This window comes from Tiliqua scincoides, chromosome 3 (assembly GCF_035046505.1).
Source record: "Tiliqua scincoides isolate rTilSci1 chromosome 3, rTilSci1.hap2, whole genome shotgun sequence".
In the NCBI taxonomy this organism is placed as follows: Eukaryota; Metazoa; Chordata; class Lepidosauria; order Squamata; family Scincidae; genus Tiliqua; species Tiliqua scincoides.
The window spans coordinates 116,531,844-116,544,324 of record NC_089823.1 but is presented as its reverse complement, the minus strand read 5'-3'; positions in this window follow the sequence as shown (position 1 = coordinate 116,544,324).

Sequence of the window (12,481 nt, the reverse complement as noted above, 5' to 3'; positions counted from 1 at the left end):
TGCCCCCATCCCAAGGGCTTAAGCAGGTAACAATACATTGATCACAAAATCCAAGTTGTGCTGATTCAACAAACCTGCTTTATCTCAATTTATCCCTTGTCGTCACAGCAAATTTGAGTATAAAGATCGTGCACAATTTCTGAAACACACATAAATTGGGGTTTTGGTGAGTGCAAAGCAAGAGCAGGGAATACATATACAGTCTCCCTATAGGTACTTTTTTCCAGTGAAAAACAGCATCACAGGCAACAATAAGAAGTGGCAGTATATTGAGGGAGGATGCTTAATCCTTTCCCTTCCTCACTTTTTTGCATGTTCAAAGTCACATACCCCAGCTTTTTCCTTGAATATTTGAATTACTCTTACACATCTTTTTAAAAAATATTTATTTATGCTTTTACCTAACAATCAATCACATCCCATAGAGTACCTCTCAATCATTAAGATTTCCCTCTTTTTTTTTTTTTTTTGTCATATTAGCTGCAAATGTAATTCAAAAGGAGAAAGAGAGAAAAAAGAAAACAAAAGCTCTGTTGTAACAGGAAGGAGACTCTTGTGCTCTATAGGCATTACAGACCAAAACATTGTGGTCTGTTAGGTCAATAATTTTTGAATGAAGACAGGATTAATAGAATTTATGACCCTCCTTTCAACAGCATGTAGCTCAAGCAGCACTAATTATATTTTCATTAACCTCAGTGGCTAGTTCCTGCTCTAATAATTTAGCCCTTTTATGGACTAATCTGGTGTTTTACATGTTCAATAAAGTGTGTACACAAGCAAGATCTATAATAAATAAGTCCTTTGGGTGAAATTATGGTTGCCCCAGTAAAGATACCCTTTTGGGAAGGGTCACCTGGAATTTGTTATCTATACTCTTTGAAGCCTATGCTGTAGCAAGTTCATATGTGGCAGGTAGATTCTGTGAAACTCACCAGGAGAGGGTCTTTTCTGTTGTCAGCACAATGAAAGGCCTTTTTGATGACCTGTAACGGTCAACAGTTGAGAGGAAAACAAAGTAAATGTCCAATGACTGTTCAAACTGAACTGAGATCTAAAAGTGTTCTCTTATTTTATTTGTGATATACATAAATAAACAAATTCAAATTACGTGCTCTGTCAAATTCATGATATGATTTATCTTCATTTAGGACAGTTCTTTCTATCTACAGTGCACATTGCACAGGCTGTTCAACCAAATGATTACATTGTAAAGATCATACACAACTAAACATTCAGTTTGCAAACAACCGACATACTGGTACCCACCTAGTCAAGAACTACCTTTACCTGGCAACACTTTTTTTATTACATGACAGAAAATCATTTGTCAGATGTGAAGCAATTTAGTATTCTGATAGCTTTCTCATAATTAACAATAATGGATCAGAATAAATGTAATCATTTTCCTATTTCAGATCTACAGTGTTAATGGGACCGAGAATGCTACCTTCCTCTATGGCTATGATCCAGGCTGCAATCCTGTACCTACTTTCCTGAGAGTAAGCTTCACTGAACATAATGGAACTTCCGAATAGAAACATATAGGAATGTACTGCCAAAGACCATTACACATAGCCAAACCCCCAAAACAACCCCAGAGCCAAATTGGGTTATCAACTCCATCTGATATGCAGACTACTTTCCCACCTGGAACAGGGAAATTACACCATGCGCATGCATACCTTTATGCCCTCTTGGATCCAGTACTACAATTTTATCTAATTAGAATCTAATTAGAAGAATCATCTGGTGTAAAATGCTGCAACTTTTCTGTTACTGGAGTGAGACTGGATTGCATTGCTAGGTAAGATTGGGGCTGTTCTTATGGATAGCCAATCTCCATGCAATTGAACCACATTGTTTGTTCTTACCATGTGCTTACATAACAGGCAAGCAGTCAGGGAACACTATATAGGCAGAAGTTTTCACACACACTTGCCTGGAAGCAACTGAAAAGGGAGAAGCCACACTGGTGCAGGTTCAAGGTTCAGGTACAATGTGCCTCATAAGCACCTGAAACTGCAGCTTGATCACATGTGGTCCAAAGTACATGGGTGAAAGTGCTTCCTAAACATCACCATTGGTGGAGGCCCCATAGTTACATGTTCAGTGGAACAGGAAGTAGAAAAAGTGGCAATACTCACATGCCTGACTATAGCATAGAGTAGTGGTTCCCAAACTTTTTAGCATCAGAACCCACTTTTTTAAATGATTCTCTGTTGGGACCCACCTAGCTATATGGAACAAAAAAATGAATATAAAAAACAAAAACCTAGTTTCAAGCCTCAGGTTTTTTGTTTTTTTTTATCTTTTTTTACTATGGGGGAGAGGCATCTTCTGGAAAGTTTGTTGAGCTCCACATTCATTGCATTGGGATCATTCTGGAGGCCTTGCATTCCACTCTGCCTGGCCTTTGATAGGAGCTGAGGCACATTTGCCTACTCACAAGTAAATGGCCACATGGAGCTTGGTTTTGCTTTCCATAGGTCTCAATACATTTTCCTTGTCATCTTGGGAGGGACTTCCTTCTCAAGTGTTTTTAGGGTCTGCATTCATTATATCAGAAACATTCTGGTGGCATTACATTCTTCTCAGCCTTCCCTTCAAAGTGGGTCAAGACTCAGTCAGCTACTCATGAGTAAACATCCAAGTGTTGCATGTTCACTTTCCATAGGGCTTAATACATTTTCCTAGTCAGCTATCAGCTTGTCAATTTCAGTTTCACAACCCAGCAACAATCAGGCCAGGATCCAATGGTCACGACCCAGTTTGGGAAACATTGGAATAGAGGCATGCCTACAGTCTGACCAGCCTCTGGTCTTAGAGCCACGATGGTATATTGGGTGTGGTGATGGATCCAGGTTCAACTCAGCTTCCTGGGTGACAGTGGGCTGGTAACTGTTTCTCAGCCTAGCCTAACCTACCTTACAGGGTTGCTGTGACGAGAAAACAAGGGACAAAGAATCAGTTTGATGAGAAGTGGCAAGATGAGAAGTGGATGTGTTTATGTAGAAAAGTGTCATGCTAATAAAAGGTAGTTCTACCTACATTTCCTGGAGTATTTATGCAGCGAACAGTTTGAATTAACTGTTAGAACTGTTAATAATTACAGATTACAGATACCTCAGTAGTGTTTGAGATCTGACAAACCCCTTGAAAGTCCATGGAAAGAGGAACATTGGCTGCAAACTTAGGAAGTTGTTGCATAGGAGAATAAGGTGTATGTTTAGTGAAATGCACATGAAACCTCCCCCAAAGTTACACTTGGAAATGTTGGAAATCTTTGTTACTGTTTTCCTCTATATACTTGGAACAGTTAAATCAAAAGTTGGTTCATCTAATTCACTGTTTCTCCACATTTGACATCTGCTGTACCACTTGACATGATCTGCCTATTTGAAGTACCATCAGAACTTCACCGGACACCATCGCCAATTACTTCTGGGTTGGGAGGCCAGATGCAATGTGACAAACACCAGTAAGAGGCTCACGGTGGACTTGATGGTTTTTTGAGTCCTGGAAAGCATGCTTTGGAGTCTCCTACCGCTGTTTGTTGTGTTGCGTTCCTGGTCATTATGCCGAGCAGCAGGTGTCCAGAGGTTCCACAAGTACCACCAGACACCACCTCAAATATCACTGGTGATACCCATACCACTGGTTGAGAAACACTGATCTAATTTTAACCACACCATTAGCTCCACAATTGTACTTTCTCAGAGATCCTGGCAGGGCATTCTTGACAAAGGACAGTCTTTTGAAATGCTCTGCCTGCTCAGATTATCAGTCTACTTTGGCACAGGCCACAGTTTGAGGGCCATTTTTTAGGCTAGTTTATACTCCATACGCATCATACCCCTGTGGCTTAGATCTCATGTTCTGTTTCAAGAATGTCAGATGCATTTCATACAGAGGGCTTAAATTAGTATTAATCTCAGCACCTGCTGAGAGCCAGATGTGACATCATTAAGCAGGAAGTGACATCAATAAGCAGCTGGTGGCCAAAATAAGCACTTTTTCCACATAGAAACTCACTAGCTGCTCACTAGAAATGGAGGAAGAAGTAATAATAACAATAATAATAACAGGTATTTATATACTGCCTTTCTTGGTCTTTATTCAAGACTTTATTCAAGGCGGTTTACATAGGCAGGCTTATTAAGTCCCTTATTAAATAGGGATTTTTACAATTGAAAGAAGGTTCTTTCTTTCAAGAACCACTACATTCAGGTGTTTCATTCCGATCTGGCTTCCCATTCTGGCCTCCATCCTCCCACGCTCAGAGCAGATGGAATAGCTCAGCTTCAGCTTGTCAGCTGCTTCAAGATCGCACGGTGCCGGTGGCCTCGAACTGGCGACCTTGTGGATGTTATCTTCAGGCAGACGGAGGCTCTACCCTCTAGACCAGACCTCCTGCCCTTTGTAACAGCCACAATGATCCTTTTCCAAATCACTCTACATCTAGGAAAACCATTGGGAAGGGGACTGTTTCCACTGGAGCATCACCACCCCCCTTCAATGTCTTCTAAGTTGACAGAGAGCAAACAGAGACAGAGCTTAGAGAGGCAGAGGGGATCCTGGGAGCAGAATCTCCCTCCCCAACCAGTTTACTATAGTATCTCTATAACTCATATTATGAACTGAGGTGGAGATGAATGCAGGGAATACTTGAGTCTACATCTGGCTGCACATTACAAGCGGGCAAGTTCCTATTCCAAATGGCCCTATCCCCAATTGTCCATCATCACTAGTGGCTGTTAGTAAAGCAGCGAAAAAAACAGTTGTTCAGCAGAGAATTGAGTTACAGAAAGCATTTTTATATACTACAAAAATAAGAGCAAAAGAAGTAACTGGTCATGGCCACTTAGGCAAGGAGACATAAGACAAGACAGAAATAAATCTAATGAGAAGTCTAATCAGAGCAAGAGAGAGAAATCCACAAGCCTTTAAATTAGGATCTGAACAAGTAACTGGTCCCCATACTGGAGGGGAAGAACGCATATATATGCATACCCACAGTTATTGTACAGGTCTACCTCTCATGCCATTGCCCTTCCAATAGTGGCAATTTGTGTATGTTTGTGTTGTGGTCTACACATATCCCCCCCAACACACACACACACACATTTTTACAGACCTAGGCAGAAAAACCAGTAGTTTCACTCAGCCTTTGGACCACCATACACAGCTGATGAACTGTGTCAGTTTGGTGGATCACAAGCAGAGTGGGTCAGACTCAGACAGTCCCAAACATTTTTCCTTGTTTTGAATTTCCTCCTGAACTGAGGGTTATCTCTCTCTGACTGAATGTCACAGTGTCAAAGTGGAAACCAGAGCCTGAGGAAGCTGAGATATTTTCTGGCTATAAAATTCCAAAGCTTCAGGAAGTTTCTTTATTACTTAGTACTGTATGTTCTAATCAAGCATAAAGCAGGAAAGTGTCTACTATCAAAGGGCCCATAAAAAGAGTTTATGATGTTTCAGATTCAGACAACATAAAAAAGGACATATTCAAATTAGAACCACTATTATAAAGTGTGATTCTATAAGGAATCTCCATAACAGACTTAATAATGTGATTAAAGAGACAAAGTAATGGCAATATACACAAGTACTAATTAGAACATTGAAACTATTACGCCTCATGTGGGAGACAAGCCATAAAATTCAAAGAATATTTGTTTAAAAAAAACTATCAGACTTGCTTTTAAGTTTTCTACTGCCTCAGGCCATGTATATGAACTTGTGGCATGTGTCAGAAATATTTAAACCAATCTGTCTGGCCCAACAGTTCTTTTTTCTCTGAACACTTTTTTTTCTATGCTATAGTTGGTAACATGTATCTGCAGGCTGCATCTCCATAGTTTTTCAGTGGACCAGTTCAGATTAATTGATAGGCCAGAGGTTCTCAAACTGTGGGTCGCGACCCACCAAGTGGGTTGCAAAAGGTTAATAATGATAATAATGATAATGATAATGATAATAATAACAACAACAACTACTACTACTACTACTAGGTATTTATATACCGCCTTTCTGGTCATCAGATTACTCCTCTGACTTTATTCAAGGTGGTTTACATAGGCAGGCATTTCTAAATCCCTCAAGGGGATTTTTATAACCACACAACATTTCAGATGGATCTTCCGGGTCTGATCTCACTTCTGGCCTCCAGTGCCTCCCACGCAGGCTGACATCAGCTCCATCTCTCACATGGAGGGCAGTCAAGACGTTTCTTCGCTCAGAGTAGATGGAATAACTCGGCTCAGAGTAGATGGAATAACTCGAACTTGACAGCTACTTCAAGGTCTTGCCATTCAGGGAGCTGCTGGTGTTCTCAAACTGGCGACCTTCTGATGTTATCTTCAGGCTAACGGAGGCTCTACCCTCTAGACCAGACCTCCTGCCCTGCTCCTGCCTGCCATTGATAGCAATGGTAGCAGGGGAGGAGAATTGTAAGAAGCTTCTGAGCTGGAATATTTTCTCTTGTCATTTACAGTTTGAGTTCCTAGGTAAGAACAGTGATGTCACTTCCTGCTTGATGACATCACTTCTGGTTCTGGCATCACAATGATGCCACTCCCTGTTTGATGATGTCACTTCCGGCCATGACATCACTTCCAGGTTGATGACATCACTTCCCATGGGTTCCAGACAGATTGTCATTCTCAGAAGTGGGTCCCGGGCTGAAATGGGTGACAACCACTGTGATAGGCTACACCAGAGATTCACAAATGCTCTGGGAGTTTGGGAACTGCAGTTGGGAGTTAAGTTCCTGCAGGGGAGGAGCAGAGGCAGCAATGTGATTGCAGCAATTCTGGGGAGTCTAAAGCGCCTGCAGACCTCACAAGAACTGCCCATTTTTTATTATTTTCAAAAGTTTAGACGCACAGAGAGCCCTGTAGAGTGATCTGCAGGCTCCCTGGATGCCCCCCCCAGCAGGCCAGCACTGCCACAGGTAAGACAAAAAACCTTTTAACCCCCCAACAGCAGTTCAATCACAGTTATCATGTTGCTGCCTTTGCCCTTCCCCACCCCTTAAGGAGGCAGACAGGGTTTCCCTGGCTGGGGCATTGCAATGCCTCAGTTTGGGAACCTCTGGGCTACCCACAAGGGATGAGATCACATTTACCTGTACCATAGGCCTGCCTATCCAAGAGGTGAGCTCACTAATAGCCATATATATATATATATATATTTTAAATCCAGCACATGCAAGCCCAAATCACTCTGCCATTAAACTACATTTATGGCCCAGTCCTATACTTATCAGCTGACATCCTAGCGCCTCTTCTTCTGGTACTGAAGACCATAAAGTAGTCAGCATTGTCATAAGGCACTCTGGCAGCAGACTCAGTAGCACACTGCCAGACACGTTAGAAGGAAGACTGATGCGTTCCCAGCCATGCCACCAGCTCTCTCTCCACCCACTGGAGCAGGTAAGTCAGCAGGAGAGGTGGGAGGGGTGGAGGAAGGCATATTAAGGAAAATAAAACATATTAAGGAGAATACCAAAACAATGAGAAGTTACAAAAAGCAGTTATAAAATCCAGCCAAGCTAATACAATGGCTTTGCAAAATAAATCAAAGATGGTGCCAAGTCAGCTTCTTCAGTGAGAGACTCCAAATATGGGGTGGCATCACTGAGAAGGTTCTCTCACTAGTTACCACCTGCCAAATCTCAGATTACCTGAAGGACATGAAAGAGGGTTAAAAAAAGGATATTCTAGCAAGTTCGCATGGAAGTGTGGACTCCTTGAATGAAGGAAAAGAACAATTTGTGGTATCTCTTGTATAATCTGTTCGCACCTTCCAAATATCAGGTTAGGGTAAGTTATACTATTTTTGTCAAGTTTCGACTCCTCTGTCATCCAATATGTCAACTGTCACCAATTACATCACCATTACATTTGGCTCAGAATACTGAAGAAGGTGAACTCATTAAGTCATATTTCTCCTGATGGTTTGAAACTATTTCTGCTGCTAGTTTGCACTAATGTTAAAAGGCTTAATAAATCTTAAGCTGCTATTAAAAACATTAGCATGAGCCGGTGTACATTTTTAATTTTAACTCTCTGAGGCTTTCCAGTGCAATGTTTCCGCTGGACATTCTATTTTTCATTTATTGTTAGAATAAATTGCAAATCTGTAGATCTTCCATTATGTCCATCATTTTATTTTATTATTTTTAAACTGATGAGTGAATTGATAGAAACTTTAATTTTTCAAAAAGAAACTGCTGACTTCTATATAGTTGACACTGAAAAAAACAATCTTTTTCATGAATGTTAAAATTACATGGATGTTAAAAAGTCTTTAAAAGGAGAAAAGCTTAAATAACTTGGATGATCTCTGGTAAACGTTTCTGATTTATTAAATAATGCCATTCTGATTCACTTAAGATCAAATGCCTTTTTTTTCATTGGCAAGAATGCCATGCAGAATTTGTGGGGCTACTTTTCTTACCTGGGTGAAGGGGATGGCTGCCCTGTGCACTTAGGATGCCGTAGCAGCCATTTTGGTGCTTCAGCAGCCCTGCACACCTGCAGTTCAGGATTGGGCTGTAAGTTTGCCTATTTGCCTATTTATTTATAGAGTTCCTACAGTGTATAGATTTTACACTGCCTCTGTCTTTTCTCAAGGGCTTGCTGTGTTCAGCAATAGTTATATAAAATAAAACACAAGATTAAAACAAAAAGTGATTACCTCATATCCCCTTAACCTCTCAGCTAGCGTTCATCACATGGAAGAACTCTTCATGCATTCTGTGGTATCCTCTGCAGAACAAAGCTGAATTTGCAGACTCGGGGGGGTGGGCATGACCAGTGGATACATTAAGAACATAAGAAGACCCGCTGGATCAGCCCAAAGGCCCATCTAGTCCAGCTTCCTGTATCTCACAGAGGCCCACCAAATGCCCCAGGGAGCACACAAGACAACAGACACAACCTATGTCCCAGTGCCCTCCCCTGCATCTGGCAATCAGAGGCAACCTACATCTACCTTGCACATACGTACCATGACTTGTAACCCATGATTAACTTTTCTTCCAGAAATTTGTTCAATCCCCTTTTAAAGGCATAAAGGCAAGATGCCGTCACTACTTCCTGTGGCAAGGAATTCCACAGACTAATTACACACTGGAGAAAGAAATAGTTTCTTTTGTCTGTCCTAACTCTCACAACATTCAACTTTAGTGGATGTCCCCTGGTTCTGATGTTATGTGAAAGGGAAAAGAGCGTCTCTCTCTGTCTGCTCTATCCAGCCCCTGCATAATTTTGTATGTCTCAGCCAGCATGTTCTCCTTTCTCCCACATTCAGTGAACACATGAGGGGCTTCTTTTCTGAACAGGGATAAACCTGAAAGGTGTTCGAGAAAGTATACTGTCTCAGATATTAACTGTCTTCTAGAAGCAAAACAATTGTGGGACAATGTCCAAGAATGCCTCCTTATATGATCAGGATGTTTGGACATGATACAATCAAGAAACTGTTCAAATTTGCTCTTAATGGTCAGGCTTGTTCCAAAAGTCACTCATGTAAAACTACTCATTAGGAAAAGGAAAAGAACTGCAACAGTGTCCTTCTGTTGAGAAGAGAAGAGAGAGAAAAAAGTGGAAGGTAGTAGGTTATTTATTCGCTTAATTGGTTTACTGTGCATTGATTGCCTGCTTGTCCAATCTTCACAGGAAAGGAAATTTAATAAAAGAAGCATGTCAAAAAGATGTGATCAAATGAGTTTGCAAAAGGGGGAATGTTTGACCAGATAATCTGTACCCATCTTTCTTTCTTTCTTTCTTTCTTTCTTTCTTTCTTTCTTTCTTTCTTTCTGAAACAAAATTGACTACTTTCTGGGTCTCAAGCCACAGAGTTCTGGAACAGCAGACTAAAGTGTGAAGTTAAGATGACAGTATAATATGGCATGGTATAAAATGAACAGCTAATTACCGTATTTTTCGCTCTATAAGACGCACTTTTTCCCCCCCAAAAAGTGGGGGAAAAAGTGTGTGCGTCTTATGGAGCGAATACTGAAAAAAAAAAAAAACTCCGCCCCTGGCCCCGCCCCCTCTGCTCGGCTCCGCTTCCCAGGAAAGCGTGGGTGGGGTGGCAGTCTTGCTGAGCAAGCCTGCGTGTCTACTCAGAAGTAAGTCTTAGAGTCACTGGGGCTCACTCCCAGGAAAGCGTGGGTGGGATGGCAGGCAGGGGTGCTCATTATGTCGATCCTCGAGCTACCAGTCCATCTCCAGGCGAAATGAGTCAATCACGGGCTTCTCTCCTGTCCACGCATCCCTAGGAGTGAGCCCCTGGCAGGCTTGTGAGCCCAGGGAGCGAGCCTAGGGAGTGAGTCCAGGGAGCCCAGGGACTGAGACGGGCTCCTCCCTGGGAGAGGAGGCGCTGGCAGGCTTTTCTCCCGTCCACTCATCCCTGGGAGTGAGCCCCATTGGCTCTACTGGGGCTGACTTACCTTTCCCCTGCTTTTGCACTGGTATGTATGGAGATCTGCTGGCCCCCCTCCACTTCCATCTGTTGGTTCTGTGTGCAAGGGGTTTTGCAATGGTCTTGCTGTGATGTCTATACAGAGATCTTACCTGCCCCACGCTTTTCCCCTGCTTTTGCACTGGTATGTATGGAGATCTGCACACCCCCCCCCCTTCCATCTGTTGGTTCTGTGTGCAAGGGGTTTTGCAATGGTCTTGCTGTGATGTCTATACAGAGATCTTGCCTGCCCCACACTTTCCCCCTGCTTTTGCACTGCTATGTATGGAGATCTGCTGGCCCCCCCCCCACTTCCATCTGTTGGTTCTGTGTGCAAGGGGTTTTGCAATGGTCTTGCTGTGATGTCTATACAGAGATCTTACCTGCCCCACGCTTTTCCCCTGCTTTTGCACTGGTATGTATGGAGATCTGCACACCCCCCCCCTTCCATCTGTTGGTTCTGTGTGCAAGGGGTTCTGCACTGGTCTTGCTGTGATGCTTATACAGAGATCTTACCTGCCCCACGCTTTTCCCCTGCTTTTGCACTGCTGTGTATGGAGATCTGCACACCCCCCCCCCACTTCCTTCTGTTGGTTCTGTGTGCAAGGGGTTCTGCACTGGTCTTGCTGTGATGCCTATACAGAGATCTTACCTGCCCCACACTTTTCCCCTGCTTTTGCACTGGCGTGTATGGAGATCTGCACCCCCCCCCTTCCATCTGTTGGTTCTGTGTGCAAGGGGTTTTGCACTGGTCTTGCTGTGATGCCTATACAAAGATCTTACCTCCCCCACACCTTTCCCCTGTTTTTGCACTGGTCTGTATAGAGATCTGCTCCCCCCCCCTTATATTGGAATCCAGGAAGATCTGGTGAGGAGGTAGATGTGGTGTCAGCAGTGGCCCCTTTAAGGGTAAGGCCTGGGCATCCAGCAGAGAGTGCTGCACAGCTGCAGCCACTGGAAGGCAATAGGGCCCTCAGGGATATAAGGAGTACCAGAGGCAGAAAGAGTTTGTGGGTTTTGAAGGAGTGCAGGTTGGAGGTAGGGGAGGAGACTGACTGGGTTTATTGAATTTGGAATCTGACTGTGGATTGTGACTGGACTTGGATACCCTGATGGATTTAACTGACCTACCTGGAACCTGACCTTGGACTGTAATTTGGCTTATTGGCTCTGGACTCTGATTTGGTAACTCTGAATGATGGGACTGATTTACTTGGCATCTGTGGACTGGAACTGGACTCATTTTTGCTTGCTGCACTGGTGAATTGCACAAGGGGGACTGATCAGCCTTAAGCGGGCACGAGGCCCAGTGGATTGGAATTTGGCAGAACATCATTGTAGCAGAAAGATAATGTGATCCCCTATTTGTGTGCACCTACTTTTGTGAGCTTCATAAATTCTGACTCTAGCGATGATGAGTTCTTGGGGTTTCCAGAAAACTAGAGTGCTCAAACCTTTAAGTCTCTCCATTTGTTAATGACAGTGATAATGGTTCTTAATGCCACTGTTGACTGCTGTTCACTTTACATGGTTCAAATGTTATTCTGTTATAGTTTATTAAATATTTTATTACACTATTTGGTTCAGAATATTTTTTTCCTTGTTTTTCTCCTCTAAAAACTAGGTGCGTCTTATGGTCAGGTGCGTCTTATGGAGCGAAAAATACGGTAAATATGCTTTACAAAATGGCTAACAAATTTACTATAAAGTCAGTGGAAGCTAATTAACAGAACTGCATTTGCATCACAGACAAACAAATGATTCCTGTCCAGTAGGATCTTTGAATCTTTTAAGTTGCTTAAAATAATCATTTGCTTTCCTATTGACAGGTTTGCCAGTGTATATCTCCAGAGGTGGTACAACTTTTGTGCTGCAGAATCTCTTTAATATTTTCTTGGAGTTTTCAGAAGAATGCAATTTTTAATTTTATTTAGAATTGGCAACAGTGGGTGGCCTTTTTAATGATTATGTGATATTCTAAACTCGGACTTCAAGGGGAACATTT